The sequence below is a fragment of the Apteryx mantelli genome, chromosome 3 (genome assembly GCF_036417845.1).
Source record: "Apteryx mantelli isolate bAptMan1 chromosome 3, bAptMan1.hap1, whole genome shotgun sequence".
Taxonomy (NCBI): domain Eukaryota; kingdom Metazoa; phylum Chordata; class Aves; order Apterygiformes; family Apterygidae; genus Apteryx; species Apteryx mantelli.
In genome coordinates, this window is record NC_089980.1 from 17,415,895 (window position 1) to 17,430,611 (window position 14,717).

Genomic DNA, 14,717 nt, shown 5'->3' on the forward strand with positions numbered 1-14,717 from the left:
GGTGTACTTCTGCCAGGCGAGCTCTGCGTCGCCACGTGCGGCCGTGCCGTGCCGTGCCGTGCCGTGCCGTGCCACGCCGCGGGAGCCCGGCGGAGGTGGCGGGCAGCGTCCTCCCGCGCTCTCCGGGGAAGCCGGGCGCCCCCTGACCTGCCGGCTCCGGCAAAGCCCAACGTTTCAACGAGGCCTCGCCGCTCCCGTTTTAAAGGGCGTCGATTAGGTTTTGTTAAAACAAGCTTTGAGCCCTCACCAGTAGGACGTCTCAGGCTCCTTCCGCGAGGACCACGCTTGACACCTGTTGCCAAACACGGCCGCAAATGCCTGCGCAGGAAACCTGTTTCAGGGTTCAAAACCACAAGCCTTGATTTTTTTTTTTTCCCCCTAGCAAGTAAAGACATAAGAGAGTTTGGTGGCTGCTTAAGTTAACAATAATAAAAAAAAGCTTTATTTTTTCCCCTATCAAGAGGAAAAAAAAACCACACATAGACGAAAGAACCAGAAGGAGAGCTGTAATGGAAATAAAATTGACAGCCTCTCAAAACTCAGGTGGCACTTTCCTTTTCCAGTTAATTACAGTTTTAATTACATGGCTTCTTGTGACTCCTTGATACCTAATAAACTAGACTCTGTGGGGCGGCAAAGTTGAGTTTTGCTTGAACTGCAGGTGTAAGGCTCAGCATGAAACATAAATCAACTTCTTAAACACGTTCCCAGGGTGCGTTCAGGCTTTTTGTTCCTGTTTGCATGTTAAAAAAAAATCACATCTTTGCACTATTGTTGGGTTAAAAAAAAAAAAAAAAAGGATTGGAGCTGTGATGCGGTGAACATCAGCTTTGTGTTTTTGGCTGCAAAATCCCTTCCACCGTGGAGTTGGGGAAAAAAAAAGGATATATTTTATCTTAGATCTGATAAATTTTAGAAGAGTAATACATTACCCATATACACGTGCTCTCATTATCACTTTTTTAGTGGAGGTATATAGTATATAACAGGGGAATAGTAGCATGAAAAGTAGCATGAAAGCAAATGGGGGCCAGTACGTGGAAAAGAGAGATGCTCAGCCCATAGGAAGTGCCGCTGCTGAAGGTTTCGAAAACAGCGAGCACCTATTAGTTCTCTGCACCTGCTGCTGTGGAAATCTGTGCTTGAGTCAGTCAAGAGCAGAATCATATATCCTGCGTGAGCAGGGCAGCACGCTCATGACCCACTGCAGTAAAAGCCAGTTTTGCCTTGCAGAGTGATAATTCTGCCAACTTTCGCCCTGCTTCCCTCATCCCCACCACAAAACCAAACAATTAAAAAAAAATGTTTAGAGGAGGGGAGAGGAGGAGAGAGGCGAGAGCGCCTAACATGTGGCATTTGCATGTCAGCACAGAATGCAAGAGCCCCAGTGGGGATGGGGAGACGAGGCTGGGATGGTGGTGACGGGTCCAAGAAAAATGTGGTCATTATGAGTGGCGAAGGAGAGAGAGTAAATGAAGGAAGAAAATTGCTCTGGGACACATCTGACTGATGCCATCTCCTGATGAGCAGCCTTACACTCCCAATAAGGGGAATGCAAACAAAATCTGTCCTGCTTGCATTTAAACATGAATTTTTGGTTTCCAGGGTTGTCCCATTGCCGATTACCTAAAGCGGCATCATTTAGCGAATCCTCAGCCAGAGCAAGCCTGCTGAAGGCAGCTGGGGCTCTTCCTTGCTCCCCCAAGAGCTTCGTGACTGTCCTTCTTGCTGCCCACCTGAGCCATCCATGGCACTTCCCAGCCCTGGTCCCTGAAATGCAGCAGGCTGTGGATGTTCGGATCGCACCTTCTTAAATCAAACTGTCCTACGACTTTGGCAGAGCAGACAGATTTCAAGCTTAACTTTGCTAGAAATCTTACCCAAAAGACAATCTTACTGCAGCCTGCCCAGACTTGCCCCAGCATCATTTTACCTCGCCGTCCCATTGGTAATGAGTCCTGCTTATTATTATTTTTATTATTATGGAATCTCGTCATCTTTATTCTTTTTCCACAAGTTTGTTGATTAGTTGCATGAACAGTTGCACAGGTATCTCTCAGAGCAAGATCATGCTAAACCTCTCCAGATGCGAGCGTTGGGTGCTCTCGAGCTGTCGGTGGTCAGACTTTGGGCATGACGTTACGGGCAGCTCGCAGCAAAAGTGTTGGGAGCTGGGCGGCAGTCTGCAGCGTGAGTGGCATTAAGGGAGAAAAACAAGCAAGGAGACTCTTTTCCAAGGCTAGCAGACTTTAGCCGATGCTGGGACATGGTTTGGGGCCTGGTCCATGAGGAAGCACGGTGCAAGTCCAGCAGAGCTGTGCTCTGACCTCAGCCCCTGCTTGCACGTTGCCCAGGTGCTTCCCCAGGGACACCGGCCGCTGCTGCCGTGTGCAGGGCGTAAGCTGTGCAGCAGGATCGCCTTTCAGCAGAGTCCTGAGATATTGATTAAAAAAAAAGAAAAAAAAAAAATCTTCATTAAAAGCAGGCCACAGCAAAGACTAACTTTGCAAAAGAGGATGGAACAGTCTGAAAAATGACTTTTTCAGGTTTGGGGTTTTTTTTTGGGGGGGGGTAGCTAAATGTTTGCACAGACTATTATATTCTTGCCAATATATTTTGACTAGTTAAAAAAAAAAAAAAAAATTGCCATCCCAGGTCTCCAGGCAGCATGGAAGAAGGTGCATCTCCAGTCATACATCCCTGTGTATGGGAGAAGCCCTGTGCCGTGGATCATGGCATGGCTCCCACATCCCGCCCAGTGCCCGCATCGCCTCTCGGAGAGGCAGGCCACGGTCACCCACGTGTTTGGCACCCACTTGGCCGCATGTCACCCGTGGAGGACTAGACACCCAAGGGGATGGGCAGAGCTGCAGTGAGGGACGGAGAGCGAGGACAGGTGCCACGGTGGCCTCCAACATCCCCGAGCAAACGACATCCATGCCACGTAGCCCTCTTTGAATCCGCCTCCAAAACCCACCCCTGCCTTGACACCTGTAATGGATGAACTGCAAAAATCGAGGGCAGCCGGTGATATTCACCACTTACTCTGTCCCCGCAGCCCCTTCCCAGGCTCCGGAGGCGGCTGGTGCTGGGGTCCTGGTGGCCGGCACAGGGGGCAGAGAGGCAATTAGAGGGTCTTTTTTTTTTTCCTTTTGCCATCCCTGTAACTTTTGCAGGGCTGGAAAGGCACGGCAGAGTTACGGGAGTTAGAGAAAGGAGAAACAGCAGGGAAGGAGAGGAACAGGAGTTTAAAAGAAAAAAAAAAAAAGAAAAAATCCAAAACCCAAATGTCTTTCAAGTGGCATTAAGAGAGAGAGAGAGAGAGAGACAACATAGGGCAGGGGAAAAAACCACATATCCAAACTGGTTTGGTTCACAACAGTGAAGTAAAGCAAAACCTCCCAGTCGAAACAGCACATGCATTTTGTTTGCTTTGAAAGACCTCTGGTGAAAGTTTTCAGACAAGGAGGAAAAAAGACGTGTGGGCGGCGGGGGGACGGCAAACACCTTATTTCCGTATGAGAAACAGCACTGGGATGTCGTAGGCAAGAAAGCAGATGCCACCGGCGCAGGTGGCAATGCGGGCTGGAGGCTTTCAAACTCGGAAAAGGCAGAGAAGTTTCCCAGCGGGGTTTTACGGTCTGATGAAACACAAATGACCAGTTTTCATCGTAAAGGGAAAGTTCCTCCGGCAGAGGGGCAGAGCGGGCCGTGCGGCGAAGGGAGTGTCGCCATGTGGGGAGCCTGTTTCTTCCCGAGTTGTCGGCAAGCTGGGTTTTAATAATGGCATAATAGATAGCACATGAAGGAATAGTAGCCACAGAAATGATCCCATTGGGAAGGAAGCTTGGAAGAGGTTTTATTTCTAAACTTGACACCGGCCCTTGGAAGCCGATGCACATCTGGGCAAACCTTCCCGCAGGCGGGAAAAAGCAAGCGCTGCAGCTCGCCGGGCGCACGGGGCGGCCCACGGCGGTTTTCCGAGCCGGCCCCGCTTGCATGCCAGCCGGGGAGGCGTTAAAAAGCAAGGGAGACCACCGGTCCCCGCGAGCGGGGAATCCCACCAGCCCCCCATCCCACGCGGCAGCGCGCCACGGTGGTGGGCTCGTGGGGGGGCATCGGATGCGGCCGCACGTTAGCATGCGGATGTCCTGCTGTGGCACAGTATCGAGGTGTCTTCGTCCGCTCGCGTCCTGTTCAGCACCCGGGTCAGCCAACAGCTTGAAGAAGATACTTTGGCTTGCAACGAAAGCTGGTAAGAACCAAAAAAGCATCGAGTAAAATATCCAGAAAGAAATTCCCCTCTCTCATTACATTTTCCTTACCTGTAAAATGTTATGGCTCACCACGACGCGAAATGCCCAGTTGCGTGCTCCCTTCACTGCTACAGGTGTCGTGGCGCTCTTATGTTCGCTGGTGTTTTCCGAACTTCTACTCCTGGGACCTCGTAATTGGGGAAGAATCTCAGTTTGCAGGAAAACAGAAAAGAATCCCAAACCCATTGCTTCAGGGGAAAAACACGGCCTCAGATTTGAAAAAAAGAGGAAAAACATACGCCAGATCCAAAAAGCTCCCCCAAACGTTGCCCTCCGGTGATCTCATGGATTTGAAAAGGACTTTCCTCTCTCTTGACCTGCTCAAAGAAGTATCCCAGCAAGGGAAAAATGCCCTGGCTGATGCTCACGTACCCAAATGAGAACAACTACTGAGCACAGTGAGAACAACAGAGCATCAAAAAGTTTCTCTGTCCATCGTAAAGCCATTGTTAACCTTTGCAGCTCTATTGCCTTAGGGAATCTACGATTTTTCTGGTTAAACAAGTAAACCTATTGTTTTAACTACCTTAACTATTTTAGACTGGTCTCTCACAAACTCAGACCCAGCTCACCTGACACAACAATCCTGGTTTTTAACTTTCTGGGGAAGAGTGATTTGTGATTTACTAGATAGCTACAGTGAGCCTAAAGTAATAAAAGTCTACGTGATGTGTATGGGCTACTGTATTACAAATATTTAATAAGTTGTACAGAAAAAAAAAAGAACTATAAGGGTTAAAGAAATCACATTAATGCAACTAAGTAAATACAAAGACGGTTCAAGTGTCCAACTCTATAAGGTACAAAGGATAAAGCAAACCAGATTGCTTTCTAGATACTTTTTCCATGTACAGTGGTAACTGGGCTGCATAAAAATAAGGCAAGTGTTCAAAGACAGGCCAAAAAAAAAAAAGAAAAAGATCTAAAGCATTTGGTTGGCATTGATAACAATCATTTCAAAAAGCCCTGGAACATTTAAGGAGAATTAGAAAGGATTTTGCTGGAATCAAAGGGAGAGTGCTTTCCATGGCTGGGTATGTATTTGGGTATCTGCAAATTGATTACATCAGAACGAGTAGAACAGCCTTGATCATTCAGGGGCTTTAAAATTAGAAGAAAGGGGTTTTCCTGTTGGGGCTCTTTTTTCTCACTCACACATCTTATTGCTTTCATTCTTCTGCCTACTCGATGGTAAAGCAACATTTGTTTTGGCACGGCCCTGGGCCGAGCGGCTCCCGCCCGCAGCGAACCCGCCGGCGTGAGCAAGCCTGCAAGCAGTTAGCGTTACCTTGGGAATCACTCTGGGGCTCTTGCCTTTTTTCGCCCGAACCTAATTTTTGTTTCGAAAGCGGCCAAGAGGCCGAGCCGGTTTTACGTCAGGGGCTGTATTTTCTTATCGTTTCCTCCACCGATGTTTGCGAGCCACGCACAGCATCCGCAGTGCCCAGGAAGTGTTACATCTTTAAGCGCAGATGCGGCTTGCAAGCGCGCTCCCGCCGCAAGGAACGGCTGGGAGCCGGCGGCGGCGCGGGAGCCGGGCAGCGGGGTGCTGGGGTCGCAGCTCCTCGGCCCGGCGGCGCGGGCTTCTCCCTCCCACGCGCCCCAGCCCCTCGCGGAGCACCGCTCTAGCGTGGGATTTTACGGAGCAGGAAGGAGAGGAAAACGCACTGCCCAATGCCTGTGGAGAGCAAATAACGGCGAGTGCAAAGAGGGCTGAGATTAAACTATTAAAAAATGCACGTTTTTGCAGAGGACTTTTTCGGGTGGTTATTTTGGTTTTTTGGTGTTTTTTTTTTTTTTTTTTGCAGTGTTTTCCCTGCTATAGCTATCATCCTAAATAACACTAACCCATTTTGCTGCTACCAGCGGCAGAGGCTTTACAGTTCTATGGAGAACTATTTTGAAGGCACAAATCACTTGACCTAAAGACTCTCCCTGGAGTGTCAGAGCTACGCACTACATTTTCACTCTGCCAAACCCTTTATTTAGCGCATGCTAAAGAACATTTAACATTTAAAGATCCCCTTTGCACATCCTCCAAATGTCTCCATCCTTGGCTTTTAGATTAATATGTCTTCTGTGAAAATGAGATAATTGATTACAGAGCCATATTATTTACAAATGAAGTGTTGTTCATGTATTGACCTTTCATTTCTATAGCTCGATACTATTCTTGTGCAGCATTTTTAATTAGTGAAATAGGAGCAGAATTAGAAGAAAGTCCAAAAAAAAAAAAAAAAAGCTTATGTAGATGCTTTTAATAGAAGGAAACTTCAAGATTACTTGCACTTTCAAAACTGCAAAACCAAGCGCTTGGGCAGAGTCTCCCCCCCAAATCTCTGCCTGGATAGAAAGGAAAAAAAAAAAAAAAAATCTCCTTCTGCTTCCAGCCAGACCTCCAGAAGAACTGGATGGCGCTGGGGCTGAGCGACAGACACGCTTTGCCCTTCTCCCCTTCCGCACCGGGGGATTCGTTTCAGCACGGTCTCCTCCACCAGCAGCCAGCAGCGGCCACGTCAGCGTTTCAAGGGAACGTGCACTGCTGGGTACGACAGAAAAGCCGGGGAGCCCCGGCGGCTGTGGAAAGGCAAAGCTCAGGATTTCAAGAATAAGCGAGGAAACCCAGGCTGCCGCAGTTCTGATGTGGTCCTCACGGAAACGTTTCGGTCTGCTTGCGTCTGGTTTAGTTTGACCTCTTAAACGAATAACTGTCTCCTATGAACATGGTGACCTTCGTGGAGGAAAGGCCTACTGGAAGCAAGCGGCTCGCTGTGGCTTGCGAGTCCGGCTGCTTGTGCTAAACCTGTTCAAAGGGCGACACGTGCGCCGTATGCAGGAAGCATAAACTGCTACAGTGCTTTAATTGCCACTAACACAAACAAGCAAAAAAAAAAAAAAAAAAGAAGAAGGAAAAAGAAGAAAAGACCCAGGTTTAGCTTGACCGTGCGCTTCCAATAAAACGTCAACACGAACCGACCTGACCCCACGTCGATTCCACCGTCCTTCCCAGGGAGGCCAAAGGAGGACTTTCCCCACCGACGTCACTGCATTCAGGCCCATGAATATAAATATCTGAAATATAAAGCAAATAATTTAGCTGCTCAGTAACAAAGATGTTGGTTAATATCCTTACAGCTATAAAGGAACTCCTGCAACTGCAGAAGAGGGCTTTTTTTTTTTTTTAATATCTTTTTATTAATGCAACAGAAGCATATTAAAAATGTCTGTCTTTGCAAGCCTGGAGAAAAATATTAGCCTCGAATAAGGTCACAGAGGAGGAGAGGAGGGAAATAGCAGAGGGAAGGCTGCAGGGGGGGGTTTCCGGCACGGTGCAGGTGTGGGCAAACCGTGCCGCCGCTCCGCAGCAAGCCGGGCTTCGGGAGCGCTTTTGTCCCGGGACACGGCGGCGGGACGGCCCCTCTTCGCTCGCCCCCCTGTTCTAACAGCGACTATAACCAAACCCTCATCCCTGCTAAAGGAACGCAATTTAACGCGCGCCTGACACAGCCGAAACAATTTTACTATTTATGGTGCGATCGCCCGTACGGCCCGATGGAAAAGGCCCCCGAACGACCCCGTTCCAGCCCTCCGCACGCGCGCGCGCACGCGGTGCCCAAAGCCGGCAGATCGGGGGCCGCTTCGCGAGCACAATATATCCCATACATATGCCGCGCTGCACCCGGCAGCGCGCGCGCGCGCCCGACCCCTCAGATGTGCAGCCAACAGGGAGCACTCTGGCTACCTGAGATTTTATAAATCTTTCAGCTATCAGTCTTTGCGAGCTCCAAATGCAAAATCCAGCAGCCCGGGATATCATGGGGATTTATGACTTGGGATTTATGAACTGGTCTGGATAAAATAAGAACTGCCTTGACTTTTTTTTTTTTTTTTTTTTTTTTGAGGTTTGAGGAAAAGAAATAATTAAAAAAAAAGAAGACCCAACTTTTTTTTTCAAAGCTGCTGTTTACATAAATATGCGCGTGCATGTGTAGCTGTTTTGTATCTATTCGGTTATTCTGATTTTTCATCTTACCTGCGCCCTTCCTGGCTGTGGCGGGGGCTGGAAGCCAAATGCCACAAGAAATGCTAATCTCCCAGGGCTTCCTGCCTAACTGGGAAACCAGGAAGTGGTAGAAATCGCTCAGGAAAACATGTTCTCGAGACGTTCCCAGCTCTGTTTCTAGAGTTAGAAAAGGTGCCGATAAATTTTGAGCGAGGTTTATGAATGTTTCCAAACCGTAAGGCAGCTCACCGAGACGAAAATGCCAACGCTCTCACGGTGCCAGCTTCCTCTATCATTTTCCCTTAGATAAGTTTGAGTTTTTTTCATTTGTGACAAGCTGTATTTTTAGGTGTGCACGTGTCTAATGTGTGTGCCTATATATCATATATATGTAGTTGCATATATATATATAGTTGCATGCATTTTTATAGTTGTATAAACCTACACACAGACATATACTTTTACGAGAGAGTATTATGGATAGTTTGTGCGTTAACGCTTTGATTACAAACCAATACAAACTGTCACCTTTTTATGAATAATATCGACCCGCGCATATTTTGCACAGGCTCTTACAGGTGGGGGACCCCGGTTCCCTGGGCTGCCGGGGGGGGAAGCCCGGGAGGGTAGGCTTGCTGGCGGGCGTTTGAGACGATATAAAAGCCCCTCTTCCGCAGTTACGGGCGTTCCTTTATAGCCGTAAGGATATTAACTAACATCGGGGTTGCGAGCAGCTAAATTATGTGATCTGAACTTCAGATACCGACACCCTGCTGGGTATCGCTGGCCCCGCTGAAGGGACCCGGGAGCACTAGCCCGGGGCGACCGGGGCTGCCCGAGCAGCCGAGTTTGAGCCCCGTGAAGGAAGAAGAAGCTTTTCCGTCGTCTCCGGCGCGTGGCTAACCTCAGGTGGAGGCGTTCGCTCCTGCCCAGGCATCCATGCCAAACTGCCCCCGGCAGCGCCTGCCCGCCCCAGGCCCACGGACTGCAGCCTGCGAGCACCAGCAGCGCCGTCAAAACCACGTCGGCAGGTTGCAAGGAGCCAGGAGCAGCTTCGCAGCAAAACCCGGGCCCCTTGCGGGAGACAGAAAAAAGGGGGTTTGTTTTTTGTTTTTTTTTTAACGACCCGGTGTCAGTGGCTATTTGGATGGCTTTGTGTTGTGGGTCTGAATGTTTGGCTTTGGTTTTAATTACTGCATGTTCGGAGTGTTTTTCAGGATGACTCATGTCCTAGGAATAATTTGATTTGGCGATTTTGTTTTAAATAAAAACGAGGGGTCTGCATCATGCATATATATCGCTACTTTAAAAAAAAAAAAAAGATTACTTCCCCTTTTTTTAAATTGCCGGCAAATTCTTAGCGTGCAACCTCCTTTTGAGAGAGGCAACCAGGTAGGGAGCTTCCCCGCCGGTAGCGCTTTGGGGCGCGAAGGCCAGCAGCGCACTGCCACCGCGGGTCCCTCACTCCCGCTTTGGGTAAGCAGGCTTGCTGCGAATATAATGCCACAAAAAAGAGGGATAGGGCCGCGGGGAACGCTCCTTTCCCTTTTTCACACCTCCTCCGGCACCCCAAGCATTTGACCGTCGTTTCTCTTTAGGCGCCAGGGATACTTGAGGGGGGAAAAGCTGCACAAGTTCAGAAATCGCTGTGCTCCCCCGCAAGCCTTTTCCGGCCGAGCGGATGAGTTTTTACCGCTTCTTCTCCGGGAAGAGGGAAGGCCGCACGGCTTGCATGGCGGTGATGCCCAAGGCGGCGTTGGCCCAGCTTCCCGGTGCCTCTCCGGATGATGCCGGCATTAAAATTTGGCAGGGAGCGGAAGGGGGCGCGGGGCGCCGAGCGCCCGGCTCCGGCGAAGTTCAAAGGCGCCCTTGCCTCCCGCCCTGCGGAGAGCCGTGGACGGTCTGGGGATGGCTGGAGGCCACACAGACTGGAAGGTATGTAGCAATCCATTTATCACTTTGCAAATATTAGTGCTGTTCGCATTTGCTGCAGCAATATTTCTTCTTGGAAATTGGTGAAGTGAGTAATAACAATGTTATTTATTCTAAGACCTTGGAACTGAGAAGCAATAACAGGGGGACTGTTCCCTTGAAAGCTTCGGAGGTGCTGGAAATAAAATGGGAAGGAAAAAAAAAAAATCAGACCAGCAAAGGTCTTGAGGAGAGAAAGGCACGTTATAAAGCCATAGAAATCGCTTGTTTAATTTCGTTGCCCCAAAGGTAATAAAATGCATTTTGTAATGATTTATATCTAAACAATGACGGGGTAGGGGGGGAGAAGGGTGAACGATTCAGATCCCCTCCTTCCTGGCAAAGCCCGGGAGGGAAGAGGAGATTCCCTCCCGCGGCCCGAAGAGGGTTACCCTACGCGTTGCGTTGGCATTTCGTTTTTGTCTCCTTCGCCACAGAGTCTGTTTGCTCGCCCTGTCCTCTTTCTTTCTTTCTTTCTGTCTTTCTTTCTTTTTTCTTTTGTGCTTTTGCTTTTTTCCCTCTGCCGCGCTTATCTGAATATATAAGGCTGCCCTTTGCTCAGATTTATGGGTTGGGGCAGTGCTGTGTGTATTTACAGTCTCCTGACCTGAAGACCTACAGCTGAACAAGAGAAGGAGGAAACCAGGGCCCGTTCCATAAACAGAGACAGATATGAGGGGGAGGTAGGAGGAATTGCTAGCACTTAACATTTTTAACTATTTGGCCCAGCGAAGGAATTAGTGATTAGATTAGAGGCAAAGAAAAATGAGAAGCAGGGTTAAAGATTTGGGGGGAGAGGGCGGCAACTGGGGAGATCGGCCCGGGGTCCCTTCAGTGTTTGGCGGGGGAGAAATTAAAAGTTACGCGTGTTTTAGAAAATGTTTTCTGGGACAAAATGAAAAGGGGATAAGAAGGGAATCTCAAATGCATTTTAATCAGAGCTGCACTTTGCTTGGGTAGAGCTGAATAATTCTTTTAAAGTGTAATTACATTTTGAGCAGGCAGATTACTTAGTCTATGTTTATTCAGGTACTAATTGCCTCAGATTAAGTAAAAAGAAAACCTTACTTGACGTTAATAAATATTTCTTATGTTCGTATCTATCGGTCGGTCTGTAGGCAGAAATTCGGTTCAGACGAGGCATATTTCAAAGAGCCCTGGGAATTACTTGACTTCTCTGACGTTAAAGCAGCAAAAGTGGCAACAACCTGGAAAATAAATAAATGAAATGCAACATACGTAGAGGTCACAATATAGCATAAGTATATCAACATGATGAACAGCTTTGATGAAAATGGTAAACAAAACCACCCTCTCTTCCTGTGGCTTGTTTTACATTGCAATAAACCACTGACTCTATAACCTATCAGAACATGCTGAGATTTTATGCATCATTTCCAACTACTATTTGAACATTTGGTTTAGAGTAGTCATGAACTATAATTAATGGGATTTTTTTTTTCCTGATAAAAAGCGCACTTTATTGTATTTTATTACCTGTTGGTCCAAAGCTCTGTAGACGACGTAAATTCATTGTAGGTTTTAGGACTAGGATAAGGGGGGAAGATTGTGTGTGATTATGATGAATTAACATTTACCATCTGTAATCAAACACAGGAGCTGAGCCCCAGCTTCGCCATCGGAGATGCCCTTGTCCGATTTGCACGTATTGCTGATAATTCGCCAGTCCATGGCCGAATGGGAGATCGGGATAGAAATTTAACCGTATTGCTGTTGCCGTGGTCTGATAAGGCGTTTCTTCTTTTTTTTTATGTTATAGCTGGGCCGCAGGACTGTGTGGCGGATAGGGTGGTGTCGAGCACGGGGATTACGTGCCGGCGCCCTTGTTAATACAAAGCAAGAGCTGCAGCTATGGTCAGGGGGGAGCTGCTCGGCTAGGTCGCCGAGAGAGGCCCTTACCCAGATAATTTACTAACGAGAGTTTGATTCGGCGTGCCTTTTTCTTTCATCAGCTTGCAAATAAAAACTCCCGCTCCCCGGGAAGCACAGCAAGCCGCGAGCGGATGCCGTCGAGCAAAGCACGGCCCTGGGAAATTGGGGGGCTGCTCCCGCCACCCTTCACTCCCTTGTCCCTTGCCCAGGTCCCTTTGCCGCTCGGGTAATTTTCTTTTCTCATCCAGCAGCGCCGGGACGCGGGGACGTGCCCACTCGGCGCGGCGGCCTGGCTGGGGCTGCCGGGCGGGGGGAAGAAACACCCAGGCACCACAAAGACCATGGAGATGAATGGCGCTATTTTATGAGCCATAAAAGTTTTATTCATCTTGACACCGAAACAGGTTTAGGCAGCGAGTTGACACGCCTTAAATAAATAAGTGGAATTAATTCCCGCGCTCTTGAAACAATAGCAGCCCGCGCGGCGCGCCGAGAGCGGGCCCGCTGTTTCCCGCGGCGGCCCGATATTGCTCTTATTTGTGTTTTTTGCGGCGCGGCTTCCTCCGGGGCCTGCTTGATCCACTTCAGATTCTTCCCCTGTTTTATGAGAGGTTGCAAAAGGTTCAGGACCTGGTTGTACCGCGGCTCCCACCGACAGCTAAGGAACCAGTTTGGCGTCTGGTTTGTCTGTTGTTTTACTGCTGACCTTCAAATCAACTCTCCCCCCTGACCCCCGGAGGCATCTATCATGACAAGGGGCTGTTTAACACAAATGGTGCCCATTTATAGGGGAAGAGAGCCCGAAGATTTCCTTTTTATGAAGAATTTGGTTCTTCACCCCTCTTTTCTCAGGCACCACAGGTGAAATCCCTCCTAGCAGCTGGCTTATGAAATAATGCGAGGGGAGGCCTTAATGAGCTGAAAGCACCCTCAGCTGGAGATAAATATATGCAAATGAGATGCACAAACAAAGGCGCCTGGACAGAGAAATATCTGCAATTCCAGCAAAATGCTGCCTGCAGCTAGAAGATGAACAGCTTTGATAAAATGGTAACAAAAAGCACCTTTTTATCCTCCAGCTTGTTTTACATTGCAATAGACCATTGTTATTGTAACCCAGCGGAGCATGCAGAGGTTCTCTGCACCGTCTCAAAAAAAAAAAAAAAAACTGTTTAAACATTTGTTTTTAAGGCATTCAGGGGCAGTGATCAATGTGCTGTTTTGTTTTTTGGGTGGCTCGCGGCGGCGGGGGGTGGGTGTTTTGTTTTGTTTCCTTTGGGGTGGGGCGGTTGGGTTGGGGGGGAGGGTTGCCTTTTTTTTCTTTTTCTTTTCTTTTTTTGGGGGGGGGATTTTGCCTTTCGCTCTCCTAGCAGTTCTTATTTTACCTGTTGGTCCGGGCTGCGGGCGATGCTGTTGTGATACCGCGCACGGAGGCGACTGTTGCTCCGCTAAAAACCGGAGCGCTTTGCAGCGGCGGGGAGGGAAAATCCAAGCTGACAAGTAGCGAGCAGCGGCTCGGGGAGGGGGGAGCAAAGGGGGGGGGGGGGGGGGAAAGCAGCCTTGAACATTCACCGAGCAGCGCCCAAACAGTCAGCTTTAATGAAAGCAATCAAGGCGCTGAGCTAATTCAAAGGCAGGCATCTAACATGCTGATTTTAATAAGCTTTTAAAAGGCAATCTCTAACTTTTAAAAGTCGCTCTTTTTTAATTCAATTGTTTCGGGGGCTCGTGCGTTGCCAAAACAAACACGGCCACTAAAATATGTTTTCAATATGTAGAAGTAGCATATCTCGACAATGGTTTAAATTAGCCCCGGATTTTGGGGGGGAGGCGGAGCGGGGGCAGGAGCGACTTCGGAGGAGTCGAAGGCGTTCTGCAAGCAGTGCTAGCCGCATCAAAATAGTACCTGTATATTGGCGCCTGTGCCTTTGTGACTTCTCCATAAGAGTGTATGTGCGCAGCGTTATCCATGTACCTTTAGAAAACAAACCCAGTCCTCTTTCACAGCTACACGCGTTACTCGCTACACGACACAGCAAACACGGTGTAGCCGTACTGCCTAACTTTCAACCGTCTGATATAATTAAATAGCTCACTGCTAATTTAGAAAAGAAGTATAAGCACTATAAAGTTCAGGTGGCCCTTTACTCAAAGCGCTAGCCCCAGTTTTTATATCTGGCAAGAAGAAAAATAGACTTACCTTTTTTTTTAAAAAAATCCACCTCTTATTATGTTATATGGCTTTGGCACTTACAGATGTTATAGCAGACAAGTGTCGGATTTCCCGATGTCAAGCAGATTTCCTAATTTTTTAATAGACTTCTCCTGTTGCGTTTTTTGGCCCCGTTGGAGAGTAATCAATTTAATTTGTGTGGCTGCGCGCTGGAAATTTGGACATACGTGTACGTATGCTTTAAGGAGCCCTCAAACCTGACACCAGGTTCTCTGCCGGGAGCCAAGAGTTGCCCCACGTCCAGAACTGGAAGAGTTAACAGCAACTTGGCGATATTAGGACGGCTTTCTTTTTCCAGCCC

General features: G+C 48.4%; 2 long non-coding RNA genes across 5 annotated transcripts in view; both read right to left on the bottom strand.

Annotated features, from left to right (window-relative positions):
* Positions 1-3,826: 3,826 nt before the first annotated feature.
* Positions 3,827-6,677, bottom strand: LOC136991547 (uncharacterized). The gene is made up of 2 exons (XR_010883649.1): positions 4,326-6,677; positions 3,827-4,252 (listed from the first exon to the last, which is right to left on the bottom strand). It is a non-coding gene; the product is annotated as an uncharacterized lncRNA (long non-coding RNA).
* Positions 6,678-9,623: 2,946 nt separating this feature from the next.
* LOC106500138 (uncharacterized) overlaps positions 9,624-14,717 on the bottom strand; it is a 24,667-nt gene continuing 19,573 nt past the window's right edge. For all 4 annotated transcript variants that reach the window (XR_010883651.1, XR_010883650.1, XR_001295341.2 and 1 more), the window contains 2 exons: positions 11,359-11,498; positions 9,624-10,426 (listed from right to left, as the gene is read on the bottom strand). This is a non-coding gene — a long non-coding RNA (uncharacterized lncRNA). The remainder of the gene's footprint in view (positions 10,427-11,358; positions 11,499-14,717) is intronic.